This window comes from Oryzias latipes, chromosome 1 (genome assembly GCF_053564925.1).
Source record: "Oryzias latipes strain Hd-rR chromosome 1, Olatipes_Hd-rR_3.1".
Classification (NCBI taxonomy): domain Eukaryota; kingdom Metazoa; phylum Chordata; class Actinopteri; order Beloniformes; family Adrianichthyidae; genus Oryzias; species Oryzias latipes.
This window is the reverse complement of record NC_136237.1, coordinates 14684054-14703416: the sequence shown is the minus strand read 5'-3', so window position 1 is coordinate 14703416 and position 19363 is coordinate 14684054. Positions and strand designations below refer to the sequence as shown.

The 19363-nt window shown below is 43.5% G+C and overlaps 1 protein-coding gene across 4 annotated transcripts in view; it reads right to left on the bottom strand.

Annotated features, from left to right (window-relative positions):
- LOC101160457 (protein phosphatase 1 regulatory subunit 29) overlaps nt 1-19363 on the bottom strand; it is a 450803-nt gene that overhangs the window by 19264 nt on the left and 412176 nt on the right. For 2 of the 4 annotated variants that reach the window (XR_013653967.1, XR_013653962.1), the window contains 4 exons: nt 6922-19353; nt 5594-5658; nt 5334-5489; nt 4805-5227 (listed from right to left, as the gene is read on the bottom strand). The exons of 1 other annotated variant lie outside the window; for it this stretch is intronic. The gene's annotated coding sequence lies outside the window, so the exon portion shown is untranslated. Of the gene's footprint in view, nt 1-4804; nt 5228-5333; nt 5490-5593; nt 5659-6921; nt 19354-19363 lie in introns of those variants that run through there. One more of the 4 variants, XR_013653972.1, reaches the window with a different exon arrangement.

Sequence of the window (19363 nt, the reverse complement as noted above, 5' to 3'; positions counted from 1 at the left end):
GTCTGCAGATATGAATGAAAGTTAACGTGTTTCTCCAACGTAACAGAGCCTGTGGGAGAAAAAGTTGAACGAAACAAGCAAACTACAAACTGTATGTCCAAAATGAAAGCATATTTTAAAAGAAAATGGTATATTTCTCACTAGAAATGTTGTCAAAATAAAAATTAGTCCTCAAAATATCTTGTTTTATGGGATATTCCACCGAAAAATGAACGTGCATCCGCCATGTTTTTTGCTCACGGCAGGCCAAACCTCCAAAGTCACGTGATCCTGAGAAGGCTAGTAGAAAATGAATAGAAAAATGAAACGTATCCCCCTCACAGTTTAGGGGGCTTTTTTGGAAAACTCTCACGCATTTCCATGTGGACAAATGTAGCTACTACACATTTTAGGATGAGACCGGGTTGTTCTACCAGCAGGGCTTTTTTTTTTTTTCTACTTTTAGCGGACCGCTAGGCAGGTGGCTGATGTAAATCGAACCACCATCAGTTCCGTGCAATGACTGATGAAGTTGAAAGCGAATATTCTGATCTCCTGCTACACAACACAGTATGATGGCTGTCCAGGGGTGACGTTTTGCGTCACTTTGTCGTCTGTTTCGAACACGTGAAAACATTCCTGAAAAGCAAAGATATGAACTACCCGCAACTGGAAGATGCTGAGTGGCTCAAAAAGCTGCACTTTTTGGTGGATATGACTGTGACAAGCCACCTAAACAAGCTGAATGAAAGTCTCCAGGCGCCGCAAATGCTTGAAGCTGCTCTATCATTTGAGCGCAAGCTGAGTGTCTTTGCCAGAGATGTACAGTGAAAAAGGAGAAGTGGATGCTGCTGCGTTACCCTAGCATTGACATGCTTGGCATTTGGACAGAAATCAAACTCAACTGTATTATTTGATTTTATATTCTTTACCTTTTCAAAAGGCTGCTGTTTTCTTTTCAAAAAAACACAGGCTGCGTTTTATTGCACTATGTTTAATTCCCAGAGGGGGCTCGTCATGCACGTTTCATTTTGTTGTTTTTTGTTCGAATCCTCAACATAAAAATGACATCAAAAATCGGATTCCTTTATTACATTTCTTTAATTTTATCAAAGCAATGAAACATAATTCATTGATATTGTAATGAAGTTAAACTTGCACAACAGAACGGTCACGTGACGCGTCGTTCTCCGCAGAATGCACTGCAGGGCAAATAAACATTTAATCGTTAATGCTCATTATATATTTGTAGCAACTTAGTCATTTTGATAGTAGGCTAATTCAGATAATATAGATACATATTGCATGTGTTGCCTTTATTATAAGGCTTAAATAGGGCTTTTAATATTTTGCGGCTCCAGACATATTTGTTTTTTTCGTCCAATTTGGCTCCTTCAACATTTTGGGTTGCCGACCACTGGTATATAATTATTCAAATTTCATGGGTCACCACCTTTAAATAGAGGTAGCACATAAGCCGATTTCCATACATGCGGAATGGTGTTTGTGGACAAAGACAAATTAAATAAATACGTCAGTGGAAGTGCAATGGAGTCTGCTGCAGCTTTTATAAAATATGGTTCTAGATTATCAGGACCAGCACATTTACTGGGATCAAGGAGTTTAAGGGCTTTTGAGACTTCTAAAGTTGTGAAGGGGTAAAATGAGAAATTGTGTGTTAAATGTATCAGATTAATATGAATATCTTCAAAGCATATATGGATTATGAATCTATTTCTATACAAATATGTCTAAATTTGTAAACTATGTAACTTCAAAATTGAATAGAATCGAGTGGATTAAGAGAATTGAAAAAACTTTGGAATGTCTGAATAAACCCCTTTTGTAATCAAGGCCAAAGATTATTCATTTAAATCATATTTGAAAATCCTTTGTGTTGGACCGGACGGAAAAGGAAAGGAGGGAGAAAAGGAGAGGAATATTAGAGAGGGGTGGGTGGGAGGTTGGATATAGAAGGGGGGGGGGGGGGGGTAAATCATGAAGCAGCATTAAGCAACAAGTTGCTGGATTGTTATACTCATTACGGTGAGGTTCAGATATACTACAAGTCTATATGGGCGGGGCCTGTCCACACACACACTCAAATGTTATAAATATACCTGTTTGCTCCAAAAAAATTTTCACATGTCAACATGTACACAATACAATTATCGTTCACACACGCATACTTATGCTTTCAGACCAACTAGTGTGAAATATTTCATTTAATCACGCAAAATATTAGTGCAAAGGGGAGCTAACACCTGTGCTCAAATGAGTGTTTGTGTTCTCCTAAAATGGATGTAGGAAAGTGAAAAAAGGAGGGAGAGTGCCCAGTCATCCCCACACCAAGACCTCCCCCGCAGCAGCAGCGGCAGCCAGAACCCCCAACACCCACACAGCAGCAGATAAAAAACAACTGCCCCCCAGGCGATCACATCCGCCACCCAGGCCAGGGCCAGCAGGACCGCAACTGGGGCCCCCAGAGCCAGAGAACAGGGAGGCATGGGGGGACAGAGAGTGCAGCTTCAGCCCAACCAGGAGATTAGCCCCCCGCCGCGCCGGGTCCCAGAGCCAGGGAAGGAGTGATCCCAGCCCCAGGTGCAAATGGGCAGCCAATCCAGTGCACCCAGCCAGCAAAGCCAAGTGGGCCCCATATGGTTTAAAGATGGGCAGAAAATGTGGGCCCCAAATGGTTTTGTCCGCAGTTTCCATGGTGGCCCCAACTGTGTCTGCCCGCATAGGCTTGAAGTGGGTGCTGAGTGGGTGTCAGTTAGGCCCCAAGTGGGTAAATAATATTAGAACCCATGTAGGGCCCATATATTTGCCCATGTGGGCTGGAAGTGGGATAAAAACAGGGCCCATGTGGGTCCCAACTGGGTAAACTACCCAAGACCCACTTTGGCCCCACTAATGTGTCTATCAGTATCCTATATGGGTTGTATGTGGGACCTAAATGGGCTTTAATGTGGGCTATAAGTGGGTTTGTCCGCAGTTTCCGTGGTGGCCCCAACTGTGTATGCCCGCATAGGCTTGAAGTGGGTGCTGAGTGGGTGTCAGTTAGGCCCCAAGTGGGTAAATAATATTAGAACCCATGTAGGGCCCATATATTTGCCCATGTGGGCTGGAAGTGGAATAAAAACAGGGCCCATGTGGGTCCCAACTGGGTAAACTACCCAAGACCCACTTTGGCCCCACTAATGTGTCTATCAGTATCCTATATGGGTTGTATGTGGGACCTAAATGGGCTTTAATGTGGGCTATAAGTGGGTTTGTCCGCAGTTTCCGTGGTGGCCCCAACTGTGTATGCCCGCATAGGCTTGAAGTGGGTGCTGAGTGGGTGTCAGTTAGGCCCCAAGTGGGTAAATAATATTAGAACCCATGTAGGGCCCATATATTTGCCCATGTGGGCTGGAAGTGGGATAAAAACAGGGCCCATGTGGGTCCCAACTGGGTAAACTACCCAAGACCCACTTTGGCCCCACTAATGTGTCTATCAGTATCACATATGGGTTGTATGTGGGACCTAAATGGGCTTTAATGTGGGCTATAAGTGGGTTTGTCCGCAGTTTCCGTGGTGGCCCCAACTGTGTATGCCCGCATAGGCTTGAAGTGGGTGCTGAGTGGGTGTCAGTTAGGCCCCAAGTGGGTAAATAATATTAGAACCCATGTAGGGCCCATATATTTGCCCATGTGGGCTGGAAGTGGGATAAAAACAGGGCCCATGTGGGTCCCAACTGGGTAAACTACCCAAGACCCACTTTGGCCCCACTAATGTGTCTATCAGTATCACATATGGGTTGTATGTGGGACCTAAATGGGCTTTAATGTGGGCTATAAGTGGGTTTGTCCGCAGTTTCCGTGGTGGCCCCAACTGTGTATGCCCACGTAGGCTTGAAGTGGGTGCTGAGTGGGTGTCAGATAGGCCCCAAGTTGGTAAATAATATTAGAACCCATGTAGGGCCCATATTTTTGCCCATGTGGGCTGGAAGTGGGATTGAAACAGGGCCTATATGGGTCCCAACTGGGTAAACTACCCAAGACCCACTTTGGCCCCAATAATGTGTCTATCAGTATCTTATATGGGTTTTATGTGGGACCTAAATGGGCTATAATGTGGGCTATAAGTGGGTTTGTCCGCAGTTTCCGTGGTGGCCCCAACTGTGTATGCCCACATAGGCTTGAAGTGGGTGCTGAGTGTATTTCCTGTAGGTCACAAGTGGGTAAGTAGCATTAGAACTGACATTGGGCCCATATTTTCACCCCTGTGGGTTAGAAGTGGGATTAAAACAGGACCCATATGGGTCCCAACTGGGAAAAGTACACAAGACCCACGTTGGCCCCACTAATATGTCTATCAGTATTGCATATGGGTTTTATGTGGGACCTAAATGGGCTATAATGTGGGCTATGAGTGGGTTTGTCCGCAGTTTCCATGGTGGCCCCAACTGTGTGTGCCCACATGGGCTTGAAGTGGGTGGTCAGTGGGTTTCCTGTAGGCCCCTGTGGGCTGGAAGTATGATTGAAACAGGGCAAAGATGGGCCCCAATCAGGTAATCATCCATGACCCATTTTGGCCCCACTTAAGCATCAATTAGTATTGCATATTGGGTTAATGTGGGACCTAAATAAGCCACCATGTGGGCCATGAGTGGGTTTGTGCAGTGTTGCCATTGAGGTCCCACCTGTGTTTTCCTACAGTGCTATATACCAGTGAACCATTATAGGGTCTTCTTTTCCATCTAGCTTTCCTAAAACCCAAATGAGAAGATTCTGTAAAATCCCACTGTTTCACAACATAATTTTCCAAATGACGTCAACAAAATGCTTTTAAAATGTTTCAATTTAATAAAAGAAAATAAATTATCCTGATCCTGCATTGTGAAAACGAGATACAAGACCATGGCAAGGTCACCCAAAGGTTTAACAGATAACACACAGGATCTAACATACAACAGTTACTTAATAAAATAAAGAACTACTTCACTTGGTACAGTACAATATGAACAACCTTAATGTGTGCCAATTATGTGACGAAAAAATAAATAAATCCAGTAAAACAAAATACTCATAGCATCCTTGACGGTTCCTGAGAACAAGCTCCATCGGCTTGATATTCAAGCTCTCTTTGAGTCCTTATAGCTCGGTTTCCTCCCCTGTCACGAGCTCCAACAAACCATTTGGAGAGGCCCTTCTCCACTTCCTTTAGTGGGACTGGTTGGGTGATGTCATTTTTTCTTCACTGCCCCTAAAAAGAAATCACAAAAAACAAAGTATTCATTTTAGCCTGGGATTAAACTTACTAAATCATTTGTCAGTGATGAAAATAAATTAATAAATTCAACTCTAATTACCATAGAAGACATCAAAAAGACGCAGTTAGCAGAATTTATTCTCTCCATGACGTCCAAACAGGTTATATTGCAGAGCCAACTCATTGGACATGAGGAAGCCCATCATTCTTCTGGTTGCATCGTCCAAGAGTCCCCAATTACTCCAACCACAGCAACCTTTTTAAATAGAGAAAATATCACAAGATAGAAAGATGCAGTTAAACGTTAACAGCTTAATTACATATATAAATAATAAAATAAAACTTTAAGTATAAACTTACAACTGCTGACATGAAATCTATATCGGCGAGTCTGTCACGACAACTTGAGTGAAGCTGCAGGTGACCTGACCAACACAAGGGACAAAACAACTAAACTCTGAAATAACCATTCCCTGAAGCAAGTGTTCAAGTAACTCTAGGATGATAAATAAAATTACGTTTACTCTAAATATATATATATATATATATTTATATATATATATATTAAGCATAATTAAAACTATTAAATACTTCCAGAAACTCAATACAGGGGCCTATACCCTGTTATTTCTAAGCCCTTAATAGTAAGCAACATCCATATATATGATAATATTACCTTTGGCACACACACAAAAGGATTTTTTTGATTAAATATTGGTTATTATCCTGCGTTTTTTTCCAAACTGGAAATAACAGGACTCATCCTCTGAGTCACCGGCTTTCGCTCTGTGTGTGTGACGTCAATCTCGGCAGATGGAGTCGGCCTCGGCAGCGTGTCTGCGTTTCTCCCAGGAAAACAAAAAAACATTCAAACTTCTGCAAAGATGGATGTGCATATTGTGCATATAAAAATAAAGCGCTTTTGACAAACATTTTTGCTCTGCGGAGAAAGTGGGTGTGTGTCTGTGGGCGGTGCCGGCAGCGCAGACTCTCATGAACGGGACCGTTCTCAATAATGTGTTCTTCACGTCAGCTCATGAGAAGAACCCGCTCGATTTTAGAGGAATACTCGCGAATGGGTCGAAATACCGCTTAGGTGTCATTTTGTGAGGAATCAACATTATAATACACTAAAAAGCTAAAACAAAAAAGATTTTGCATTTTATGGATCTAAACTCGCCGCTGGACTGATTAGTATTCATTCATTTTTACCGAGAAATTCCGGTCATTTTTCAAAATAAGATCATTCAGACTCATAATAAAACGAACTAAAAAAACATTTCACACAAAACCTGGCCAAATTATATATGGCCAAAACAAGTTATCCCCGCAAGATCCAAATAGAAACCACTAAATTGGACGGAAACCCGCCGAATCTGGCAACTCTGTTACTAGGATGCGCTTCCTTGTTTGACGCCTCGGTGAAACGCCGACACACACTGGCTGGATGATCGGTGACGCGACCCTATACTTGTCATCATGTCTGGAAATAAACCTTCTGCACGTGGAAACTAGTTGTCTGCCCGTTTGTGACACCGGCTTCTTTCAAATGCAAAAGCCGCTGTAACGTGGATGGATTCAACTGCAGGACAGAACAACACTCCCGAGCTGCGCATGCTTTTATGAACCACATTTATCATCGCCAGTTAGAGCTGTAAACAAAACACAAAACCAAAAAGGTATCTTACCTTGATATCAATAAATGGCCTGGATGAATGGTGCGACAGAAGTGCAGAATCTCCTTGCGTTGACGGACCAGGACGACTGACTGAATCCGTATCAGGAAATGAGCGGGAGATTCAAAACGCAGCAACCGTCCAATCAGCAACGCCTGCTTACCACTTTGAACTCCTTAAACCACCCTGCTTGCCCTTTGAGAAAAATTAAAACTTTAATTCTATTTTTTTTTTACTTTTCAACAGTCAAAATGGGTTTTTGTAATAAGGCAGGTTTCTACTCCAATAAAAAAGTCATTTTATTTACATATTAAAATTTTCTATAAAAACTAGACTAAACCAATCCAGCATATGAACACATTTTATTTCAGTAGTAGTGTCAGGTAAGTTTGCATGACAGATGTTAAACTATTTTTGTAAGCTAACACAAGTAAAAGAAAAAATAGCAAATTGCTCTTTATGCTCATTGTGATTAAATGGTAAATGGCATATACTTATATAGCACTTTTTACCTTCTTTCGAAGGCCCAAAGCGCTTTACAGTCACAGGTCCATTCACCCATGCACACACACATGGCGGCTCCGCTGCCGAACACTGGCGCCAACCTCCCACCAGAGGCAAGGTGGGGTTCAGGGTCTTGCCCAAGGACACTGCGACACATGGGCATGCAAGGCGGGAATCATACCTGCAATCTTACGATCATGGGTCGACTGCCCTACCGCTGCACCACCGCCGCCCCATATTAGTGCAAAGGTGTTACTACGAAGGGGAATATTCTGCTGTGTTCCAACCAATTTCACATTTAAATACTTCCAACATAATTCCAAAAAAAATTAATTAAAATTGCATGCACTAAATTAGATGAACTAAGGGAATTATTAGATATTCACCTCACCCAGCTCACTCTGTTAAAACAGAAACACTGCAAAGCGTGAGACACAGCGCAGAGGACAGCATCACGACACATTCACCTTTCCCACAGCTAGACTGCCACAGTTAAAATAATGTCAAAAATTAATAACTGAAATGCAACCAAAGACCACCATCCAAATAAATGTCTAATAACTTGTAATCTGCAATCTAATTGCCTGCAATTCTTATTCAGCTGGCCTGAGCCCACTGATGGGTTGCAAGTGCCCTTCTGCAGGGCCCTGAGATTAAATCTGTGTTGTTTGTTGATTGCAAGTTACAGGGAATAAAAGTCTTGGTTCATTTTGTATGCACTAAAACTGGGTGGATTGAAAAAGGTTAAAAACTGCTGTGTTTCACAAAACATACTGTATATAGCATTAGTTTTCTGTGTATTAGAATTTAAGTTAGGGTATAGTAGGTGTAGGTACCAAAACTATTCAGCCTGCAATTACCGTTGGAGGTCCTTCAGGGTCCTGGGACTAATGCTGACGTCACATTTTTTTTAATGGCTGTCCGTTGGTCCGGTGACGTGTCAGATTGTGATAGGACAAATTACAATACTGGTAAATGGTAAATGTCGTACACGGATACAGAGCTTTTCTACCTTCCTTGAAGGCCCAAAGTGCTTTACAGTCATAATTCCATTCACCCTTTCACACACACATTCACAGACTGGTGGTGGCTCCGCTGCCGAACACTTGCGTCAACCTTAAAAAACAGAGTTAAGGTGGGGTTCAGTGTCTTGCCCAAGGACACTTCGACACATGAGCGGAGCACAATGATTCCTCTTTTTCAAAACGTTACCTTGAGACCTTTGCACCCCTAAGCATTGACTGCATATGCATACATGGCCAATAAAAAAACCTTGAACCTTGAAGCCAGGCTTGTTCTGAATAGGACAGCAACACAACAAATGTGTTATGTTCAAACAAAGTTACCACTTCATCTTAAACTGTGTCGTTAAAAACTTGAATCTGTGTTGGATACACTGAGCACCAATGAAAAAAGTAAATATTTTTAATAAATAGGAAAGCCAGACAGAAGACTAGATGGTTGTATGGTGCCAAAATTGGGACAAGTGGTCACCCTACTTGTATCTAATTGCTTACTGCTACATCCTCAAAATCTCAGCACTTCCTCTACAAACTACCAAAACTCTGGACAGGAAAAAATAAATGTCATAATTGTCCAATATTGCAAATGCAGGTTGGTCTGGGTAAAACATGGTAAAATATTAAAATGTATGTCTATTTGTGGTTCATCAATTTAGCCAGTGTTAACAGCTGGACTGATGAGAATTAGAAAAGCTGTGATTCATATTCAATTTGGAAAGAGTCTTCAGGGGTTCTGTCATTTTACTCATCTTCTTGGATTTTAAGCATATGTCTAGTAACAGAATACAAAACAACCTTTTAAAATACCTGCCTATATGGTTAACCCATTAGCACTCTTAATGTGGTACTCATTTGTAGCAAACCATGTGGGTCCTACATACAGTGGCCCACTTACAGACCAGGTCTTCTTCGCCCACCTAGATCCTTTATACAGCCTATATGGTTAGCCCATGAGGGCTCCTCATGTGGGACCCATGTAAGTTATACCACATGGACCCTACATACAGTGGCCCAGTTACAGACCAGGTCTTCTTTGCCCACCCGGGCTCTTTATCAGGCCTATATGGTTAGCCCATGAGGGCTCCTCATGTGGGACCCATGTAAGTTATACCACATGGGCCCTACATACAGTGGCCCAGTTACAGACCAGGTTTTCTTTGCCCACCCGGGCTCTTTATCAGGCATATATGGTTAGCCCATGAGGGCTCCTCATGTGGGACCCATGTAAGTTATACCACATTGGTCCTACATACAGTGGCCCAGTTACAGACCAGGTCTTCTTTGCCCACCTAGATCCTTTAGCGGGCCTATATGGTTAGCCCATGAGGGCTCCACACCTGGGACTCATGTGGGCAAAACCATATGGGTCCCACATACAGTGTCCCAGTTACAGAGCAGGTCTTCTTTGCCCACCCGGGCTCTTTATCAGGCCTATATGGTTAGCCCATGAGGGCTCCTCATGTGGGACCAATGTAACTTATTCCACATGGGTCCTACATACAGTGGCCCAGTTACAGACCAGGTCTTCTTCCCCCACCTAGATCCTTTAGCAGGCCTATATGGTTAGCCCATGAGGGCTCCTCATGTGGGACCCATGTAACTTATACCACATGGGCCCTACATACAGTGGCCCAGTTACAGAGTAGGTCTTCTTCGCCCACATAGACCCTTTATTGGGCCTATTTGGTTAGCCCATGAGGGCTCCTCATGTGGGACCCATGTAAGTTATACCACATGGGTCCTACATACAGTGGCCCAGTTACAGACCAGGTCTTCTTTACCACCTAGATCATTTAGCGGGCCTATATGGTGTTGGAAAAATATAATCTGTCGCTTTGAGATTACTTTTCCTTGTTGCATGTTCAATAAGGTCGAGAAGGAGAAACCACGGAACTCGGCCGGATTAAAGATTAACACATTTATTTCCCTAACAATATTTCTAAAACAGAGTAAAACAAAATAAAACAGATATCCGGTTTCCCAAAGTTTCAGAGCTTGCACAGCGCCAAATTACAAACGTCTTAACGTGTCAGCCTGTTGGGAACAAAGGAAAGTTCCTCCGTCCAGCTGTTTTAACATCTCGGTTTCAGCCGCCTCCTTCGTAGCACAGCATGGTGTCCAGACTCCTCCTCCGGACGCTCGGATTGGCTGGCAGGGAGCCTGCCTACGTCGTCCGTCCATATTAGGAGTTACCACATTTGGTCCTGGCTTCCTGTTTCAAACGTCCAGGGGGGTTATTTCAAAGACGGACCGCTGTCCGACCACCAACGGTGTCCCCATGGGGGTCCAGCACAGCCGCCCGGATCCCTCTCCGCAGGCAGTCAGTCTCAACCCTTTGTCCTTGTCATGCGAGTTGACACCTCCAGGGTTTCCCACGATTTAAAATGAATCCTAGAGACAATTTAATTCTGGTCCATGTCAGATCTACAGTTAAGGCTTCCAGATGGTCTTAGAAGATCAAAGACTGTTTTCTCCTGGAGGGGGATGACTCTGCAGCTGTAGCATCAAAACCTCTTTACATATGCAATTATCAGGAAGTCCCTTTAAATTGAAATGACTGAAACCCACACACAGTAAACCTGAAAGAAAACCTTCAAAGAAATAAAGATAAGATAAAAACCTAGGAGAAATAAGAACCACAAAAAATAAATTCCTTCAGTTTCCCTCTCTTGACCTCACGAAGTGAGGTCACACAAAAAATAAAAACACATCATCACATCATGCAATCAAAACAGCTGTGGTCTCTCGCCCTCACAATCTTTATCATAACCAATGTGCCCTTCAAAGGTGTGAATGATTTGTTCATAAGTGTAGGAGCGAAAACCTGTCAGAGCTTGCATTAACCATCTTTAAGAAACGTTCAGTTGGACAGGGAAAATTCTCGCTACGGTCCTGTGCCCCATCAGCGACCATCCCTAAGGATACTTATGCTTCACTAGATATTTGGCACATTGGCATTTACGAAGAACAATACATGAAATAGTAGTCAAATTTAAATTTAAAAAAGTCAAATATAAAAGTACAGAAAAATAAAACATTCAAAGTCAAACTTAAGTTTAAAAAAGTGAAAATATAAAAGTCAAATTCAAATTTAAAAAGTCAAAATATAAAAGTAAAAAGGTAAAAAATACAACAAAGATAACACTTCCTATTAAGAAAAGAAAACACCTAGAATTAAGGGAAAAAAATGGAGATAGGTTAAACAGAACAAACTCACACAGACTGATTTCCCACCCAGGGTGGTGAAAAGGGATCACTAACAGGTAACATTGCATATTGTCCGTATTCCCGAACCTTTTCTCCCAGAGCCTGCTCTATGAGGCGTGTCATAAGGGTCCTAAGGCAGGGAATACAACAACAACCACAGAGTGTGAGAATCGCTGAAAAAACTGCTCCTGCAACGAGAACGGATGAGACTAAAGTTTTCCATGGACCAAACATTTTTAGCCAGTCACCCCACATAGATGTATCTATGCCTGCATGTTCCTTCATTTTGTTATTCAATGTGCGCATACCTTCAATCGCCACTGTCAATTTTCCATCTGACTGTGTATTGTTGGGGATAAAAGAACAACATTGATCCCCAAAAATACCACAAACTCCAGATTTCTCCGCCAATAACATGTCTAACGCAATTCTGTTTTGGAATGCCATTAGTGATGTGGCCTTTAACTGTTCATGAACTGCTTCAAACCCTGCAATAGTGTAGTTTCCTAATTTTTGAACATTATAATGGATGTAATTAATTCTATCAACATTTTTATTCGGAGTTACCCATAGAAAAATACTTTCAAAACCGGCTGCCACCTGATTGACTAATTTATATTCATCAGGCACACCACGGGGCACACCTAATGCGTCAATATAAGTTGGATCCGCATCATTCCAATGAGTTGATCGCTTCCTCCAGGATGGCTTTGAGTCATGTTTTTGTTCCACCACAGCTAAGAAATCTGATAAAGCAACAGGTTGAACATACACAGGGAGTAATAGCGATATTAAAGCACAACGTCCTGATACATTCATAGGTAACCTGTCAAAAATCTGATCCGTCCCGCACCAAATCCAGAGGTCAGCTCTGGAAATAGGTTTGAAGTTACTGAAGGTTTGAATATTATTACACCAGTCATAATCAATTTTTCCCAAAGACATAATACCTTTATCCTCTGAAAATTCAAAACATGAGAAATTTTGTTTGGCTACTTTCCTGTCAAAAATGGGCTTACCTTTCTCACTGGGGACCACTGGATAATACTGATTTAAGTCATTACATTGTAATTTGTTAGGAATTGAATTGACCATGATGTCTGCAATACATTGTGATGTAACAGTGGCAGGCACCACCTTAAGTAAAGGTCTGGGGCCCATACAAACCAGACAATCAGCGTTGGTTGTGTTAGCTGCCTGTTCTACCATTAACAACCAGTTATTAGCGTCTGCACTAATACCTGTTATAGCTTGGAACCAATTGTCTGGAGAAGGAGTACCTTCTATGATTTTAACCTGTCTGGCCGGACCGACACCTGACACTGTCCTTACGGGGGTGGGGGTGGTGGCATTGAAGTCTGGGCAGAACATGAACTGCCAACACGGATCCTTACCATTTGCCCATGCACAAATAAGTAATCGTGAGCAAAAAGTGATGTAGCCCTTTGTTGGTGTAGGAAAAGGTTGACCAGTAGTGTTAACACGGAAAGTAAAAAATGAATCTGAAACTGTAAAATTAGAAATAATTGTGGACCATTGTTGAGCCTGGGGTGTCCAACCAAAGGTACCTTTCTCCCAAGATGATTCTGCTGTGGATCTAAATATAGATCCCCATCCTTCATCCCCTGACAATCCTCGAATGTACCAATGATAACCCTGCCACTCACTTGCTGTTCCCCAGTGATTATGTTTAAAATTCCCCTTTGGTGCTATAATCAACACATCCATGGTCTGATTAGAATTGTAGCAAAAATAAGGGAATGCTACAGGGGGCGCCAGAGAGCCACACATTAATTGTTCAGCTTCCCTGGTATAAGTCCAGATATCATAAAATGCATTGCGCCTGGTTCTTTCATGTCCTGTAGTTGTCTGCCTGTGGGTTTGTACATCAGAAAAGGTGAACCATACAAGAAATATTAAAAATACAACAAAACTAATACCTGCTAATGTCCATCTCCCTCTCTTGGACTGGGAAAATCCCAGTCCACTAGCGGAAGAAAACATATTAGACACAGACATGGGCAAAACACACAACACAGAAATATAAAACGATATTAAAAATATATGTAGAAAGGTAAAATTGAAATGGAATGCAAAAAGTAAAATCAAAATAGAAAATATAAACGGAAAAAATAGAAATTGAATATAAAAAGATAAATGTAAAAATATAAATGAAAAAATAGAAATTAAATGTAAAATTATAAACGAAAAAATAGAAACGAATGGAAAAATATAAATGAAAAATTAGAAATTGAAAGCAAAAATTTTAACAACAAACAGTTCAGTGTCCCGTTCAGATTTAACTGGCGTCCCGTCCACGTTCCTGTGAAAGGCAAGGTCTTAACATTGAGTAATGGTACCACTTGTTGTGTCTGCCTTGCAGCTGCACAGCAGACGTCGTTCGAGCAGTAACACGATAGGGACCCGTCCACCTAGGCTCTGACCACTTCCTCTTGTAGGCTTTCACGTAAACGTGCGTCCAGTCAGCTAGGTCTGCACCTGGTGGGTCAGCTGGGGGCACGTCCTTCTTTCGAATCTGCGCAGAAAAAGATGATGAGAAAGCATGCAACATTTTCCAATATGTGACTAAGGACCTGTTGGGGGAGTGTGCGTCGTCTAAAGGTCTAATAGTCGACGAGGGACCTGGCATCAATCTACCGGTTAAAAGTTCGAACGGAGAGAAACCTGTTCTGCGATTCACTGATTGTCTGACAGCCAACAAAGCTAATGGAAGAGCCGTCACCCAATCTAAATTAGTGGAGGTGCATATTTTTGCCAACTTTTCTTTCAACGTGCGATTCATACGTTCCACAGAGCCCTGCGAAGAAGGATGGTAAACACAGCCAAACTTATGTTGCAAACCAAAAGATGCTTCAACTTGCTGTAGGTGCTTACCATTGAAATGGGTCCCATTGTCAGACCTAATTTTTGCAGGGAAACCATGTGTGGGTATGTAATGATTTACCAGTGCTTTGATCACGGAGAGGGAGTCCTCTTTTTTGCAAGGATAGGCTTCCGGCCATCCTGAAAAGGAATCAACGATAACCAGCAAATACCGCTTACCTTGCACGGGGTTGATCATGTCAGTGAAATCCATCACAATCTCAGCTCCTGGCCAGGGGGCAGGATCAAAAGTTCCTGGCAAAGGTTTGAGGGTGGGCCTAACATTGTAGGACTGACAAATCGTACAGTTTTGCACATAAGCATGACATACATCACGTAACCTGGGATGCCACCACATGCACAGCTTTGTCATCATGACAGATGGACCTAAATGTGCCGGGCCATGGCTCTCCTTAAGGACTTGCTGGAGAAGAGGCCCGTCTGGTGCCACAGGCTGGCCATACGGACCAACCCACAATCCATCCGAGGTTTTCACTGCACCTCTTTGAAGCCAATAGGATCTCTGCTCTGGCGAGGTTTTGGATTGCAAGGTCACCAGGTCATCATGCGTGGGACTCTCCAACAGCTCAGGTGGTGTGTAAACACTCACCATTTGAAGTGTGGGGTTGTACCCTGCTGCTGCCTTCGCAGCCGCATCAGCAGCATTATTTCCCTTTGTTGTTAAAGAATTACCTTTACTGTGACCCGGAACTTTGACCACCGCCACTCTGGAAGGCATTTGAAGCGCATGATCCAGTCGCTGCATCAGATCCTTATGAGCTATGGGCTCACCTCTTGCTGTAAGATAAGAGTTCCTTTTCCATGCAGCGAGATCCAACAATGCAGCTGACACAGCATAAGCAGAATCCGAATATACTGTTACCTGCTCTCCAGATGCAGCTTCAAGGGCCAGGCACAGGGCCAGAACTTCTGCTGCCTGTGCTGACGGCTTAACTGTCAAAGTTTGTGTAGTCAAAGTGATGAACTTACCTCCAGAAAACTCAACCACAGCAGCTGCTGCCTGAAGGGGTCCAGCTTTGGAGCGGAAACAGCAACCATCTGTAAAGAAAATCCTTCCTGCTGGAAGAGGCTTTGTCTCCAAGTCAGGCCTAGTTCGCAGCTCCTTCGCCACAGCTACAGAGCAAGAGTGGGGGTCCACAGAAATTCCCTCTGACATGTTAATCCCCGTGTGTTGATATTGAATATTTGGAGCTGTCAGAGTTTTCATGAGCCTCGTCTGTCTCAAAGATGACAGTGTAAAAGAAGATGACGCAACATACGATGTGACTGAATGTTCTGTCAAAATTATCAAAGGATGCGACATCACAATGTGTGCTGTTTTTAGAATGACTTTTGCTAACCCTGCAGCATAGCGAGTACAAAGTGGTGCGCGGGCTTCAACAGCATCCAGGGAGATGCTACAATACATCAGCACATCCCGTCTACCCTGATTCTTCTGAAAAAGAACAGCATTAACAACTGTGGGTGTCATAGAAGCATCAAGATAAAACGGCTGAGTATAATCTGGTGGTGCGAGAGCAGCCGCGCATGCCATGTCCTGCACTAATGTGACAAAAATCTCATCAGTTTCTGCTGTCCAGTTTAACACGGCTGTGAGGTTAGTTACACCCTGTTCTTTAATTATTGACCTCAAGGGGGCAGTGCGTTCTACAAAACAAGGAAGAAAATGTCTACTGTAACCACAAAGACCTAAGAAAGCCAACATGTCTCTGACTGTCTCTGGACGTTTATGCTGCAAAATAGACATTCTATGCTCCGTAGACATTGATGATCCCGTGCTAGAAACAATTCTGCCAAGAAATGTAACCTCTCGTCTGCAACATTGCAATTTCTTTTTAGAAACTTTAAAACCTAAATTACACAACTTCAGGAGAAGATCCTTCGTCGCCTGAAGGCAGGTTTCGGCAGTGGGAGCTGCTAGCAAGAGATCGTCAACATACATCAGCAAAACACAACCTTCTGGCAACTCAAAATCCTGTAGACAAGATTTCAAACACTGATTGAAAATGCCAGGAGAGTTTTTAAAGCCTTGTGGCAAGCGAGTGTACTGCAAGCGGACGCCCTTATATTGAAATGCAAATAGATGTCTGCTGTTCTCATGTAACGGAATACAAAAGAAAGCATTTGCTAAATCAATAGCAGTGAACCACACACATTGTGGGGTTAAAGTTGACAGCATGCGATGTGGATCAGGCACAGGGAGGACTGGAGTAATGGTGACATCATTCACAGCCCTTAAATCATGTGCCATTCGATATGTTTCACCATCTGCTTTCAAAACCGGTCGCAAAGGAGTACACCATGACGACTGCGAATGCTCAATAACACCAGATTTCCACAAACCAGTCAAAGTGTCCTCCATCCCTTCATCTGCATCCTTCACCCAGCGGTATTGTGGTCTGAACACCTTGGCTCCCGCAGTTACCTGAATCTCCACCGGGGGAATGGTGGAGCATGAACCAACATCAAATGGACCGACAGACCATAAAGACTCAGGGAGCGTTTTTAATAACCCCTCTGCATCTTCATGATCCGTCTTCTCCCTTCCATGATGTCTGGCAATGCATACATGCTCCAGTATTGAGGAGTTAGTAGTCAAAGGCAAAGTTATTCTGTACATTTTTGAAGATGGAGAAAATTGGACACCTGAATGAGCACAATCCTGCCAGTCTGTGTTGTTCACGCCCCTCTTAGTCATGGGTCCGAGTTGTCGAGCCTCATGACCAGGGGATAATGCTAATGATATGTGTGGCACCGCTGTGTCTGACATCCGATACCATTGCATTTGTGTGTGTGTTAATACACAATGAGCTGCTACACCCTCCGGACCAATATATATATCAGTGGAAGTTAAATGCCACGTGTGGCCTTCAACCTGATGAAATGCTTCCTGATATAGTTGATCATCCTCTCTGTCGTAATAAAGTGTGCAGTGCAGCTCATCTGGAGGCGGGAAATATGGCTTTAAAGACAAGATCCAGGATTTCCACACCTGAAATTCATAAAAAACACCTGGTGTTTCAGGGGTCTCCGGATCCAACAGGGCCCAGTAGATGTCAGCAGTGGGGGTTGGCTGTGCTTGAGGCTGCAGCAACCACTGTCCCTCATATTGTGTGGCATGGCATCCAGTCAGAACATGTCCATTCGGGAAGGTGATCTGTATCCCATCTGGAGAACACAGGATGCTGGCACCTGTTTTGACAAGAATGTCCCTTCCCAACAGATTCACAGGTGTATGTGGTGAATGCACAAATGAATGTTTCACCTTCTGACCAGCCAGTTCAAAAGTGAGTGGGATGGTCTTTTGCAGGTTTTGAGGTGTCCCAGAGAAGCCAACAAAGTTCATATGTTCATTTGTCAGAGCAGATGTAGGTAACTGACAGTTTATAGAGGAACAAGTCGCTCCAGTATCCACTAATCCCATCATATGATTACCTCTGAGTTTGAAAGGGACCATGGCTCCTGCATCACCAAGTGGTCCCAAGGCTCCTGGGCACCCCTAGTGGTATTGTCCGGTTTGCCACTCCTGTGGTCCCTGCCAAGGTGGAGGAGGGGCTTGGAGCGGCCGTGAGTGTCCGCCACGCCCCCTGCCTCTGGAGTGTGCATGCTGCCGCTGTTGGGTACCTCTGAGTGGACAGACCTTTGCCCAATGATCCAGATCACCACAGATGAAGCATTCATCTCCAGCTGCTGCAGGCGGGGGTCCCCTGGGTGGTCCACGTCTTCCAGGATATGCACCTCTTCTCCTGCCTCGGTCTCCGTAAACCGGCGCCTGCCACATAATCGCTGCTGGTTCTGGGGATATTTGACTCATCATGTTATTTTCTTTTTTAACCTCCTTTTTATCTTGTTTATCCTGAGTGGATTCTTTACGAGCCTGTGCTAGTTGGAGTTTTAACAACTGTGTTTTTAGCTGTTCAATCTCTCCCTCCGCTTTGTCCTTTTTGTCCAAATGTGCTTTGCAATGATAACCCAAATGCCTTTTGAAACGACCCTCATCACTCGCCATCAAGTCTGGGTCTGCTTTTAATGAATCCTGCACATCCTGAGGCAATCCTGCCAGGATTGCAGTCCTAAACATGACTGTCTCAGGAGGTGACAGGCTGGGATCTCTGCCCGTGCTGTCTGTCCATTTCTGGACGCACTCTGAGTAAAATGTGTTGGGGTCCTTACCTGTGAAGGGGAAACAGGATGGAGCTGCAGTCTGTGGATCTGGAAAAAGTTCTCTGATGGTATTAAAAACTGGACCTTGAACCTCCACTAAAAGAGTGGAGTCCGGAAGGTCCTGCACATCCGCACGCTGTTCTATAGTCTGGATCTCAGTATTTGTTGCTGTTATGCCCAAAATCTGTCTCAAATCACCCATACAGGGAACATGACCCTGCATAACTATACATAATTGCTGGAGGAAGTTACGTCCACCATTCGCCACACGTGGTAAACGTTCACCAAGTGTCGACACATCCTTTAGCGGAAGGGGCTGATAAATAGGCACACCAGCTCCCGTCGCTATCATAGGAAACATATGTTTTGAGTCCCCACCTTTCTTACCTTTTCTGGGTCTTAAGTTGTATTGTAGTCTACTTACCTGCGTCAAATCCTGATTGGTGACAGGGACACGTGGTCTGCATGGAGAGTCTTCATCCTCCTCCTCCTCCTCCTCAGATTTGTCGCCTTTTTGTTCTGGAAATATCAACCTTTGACATTTTTTTAATTCAGCTGGTGATTGATACTGACCTGCCAGGCGCTGCAATGCATTCTCAAGATGCACAGTGCGGTTCTCATATGCTTGCAGGATCTGTTGGACCTGAGGGTCA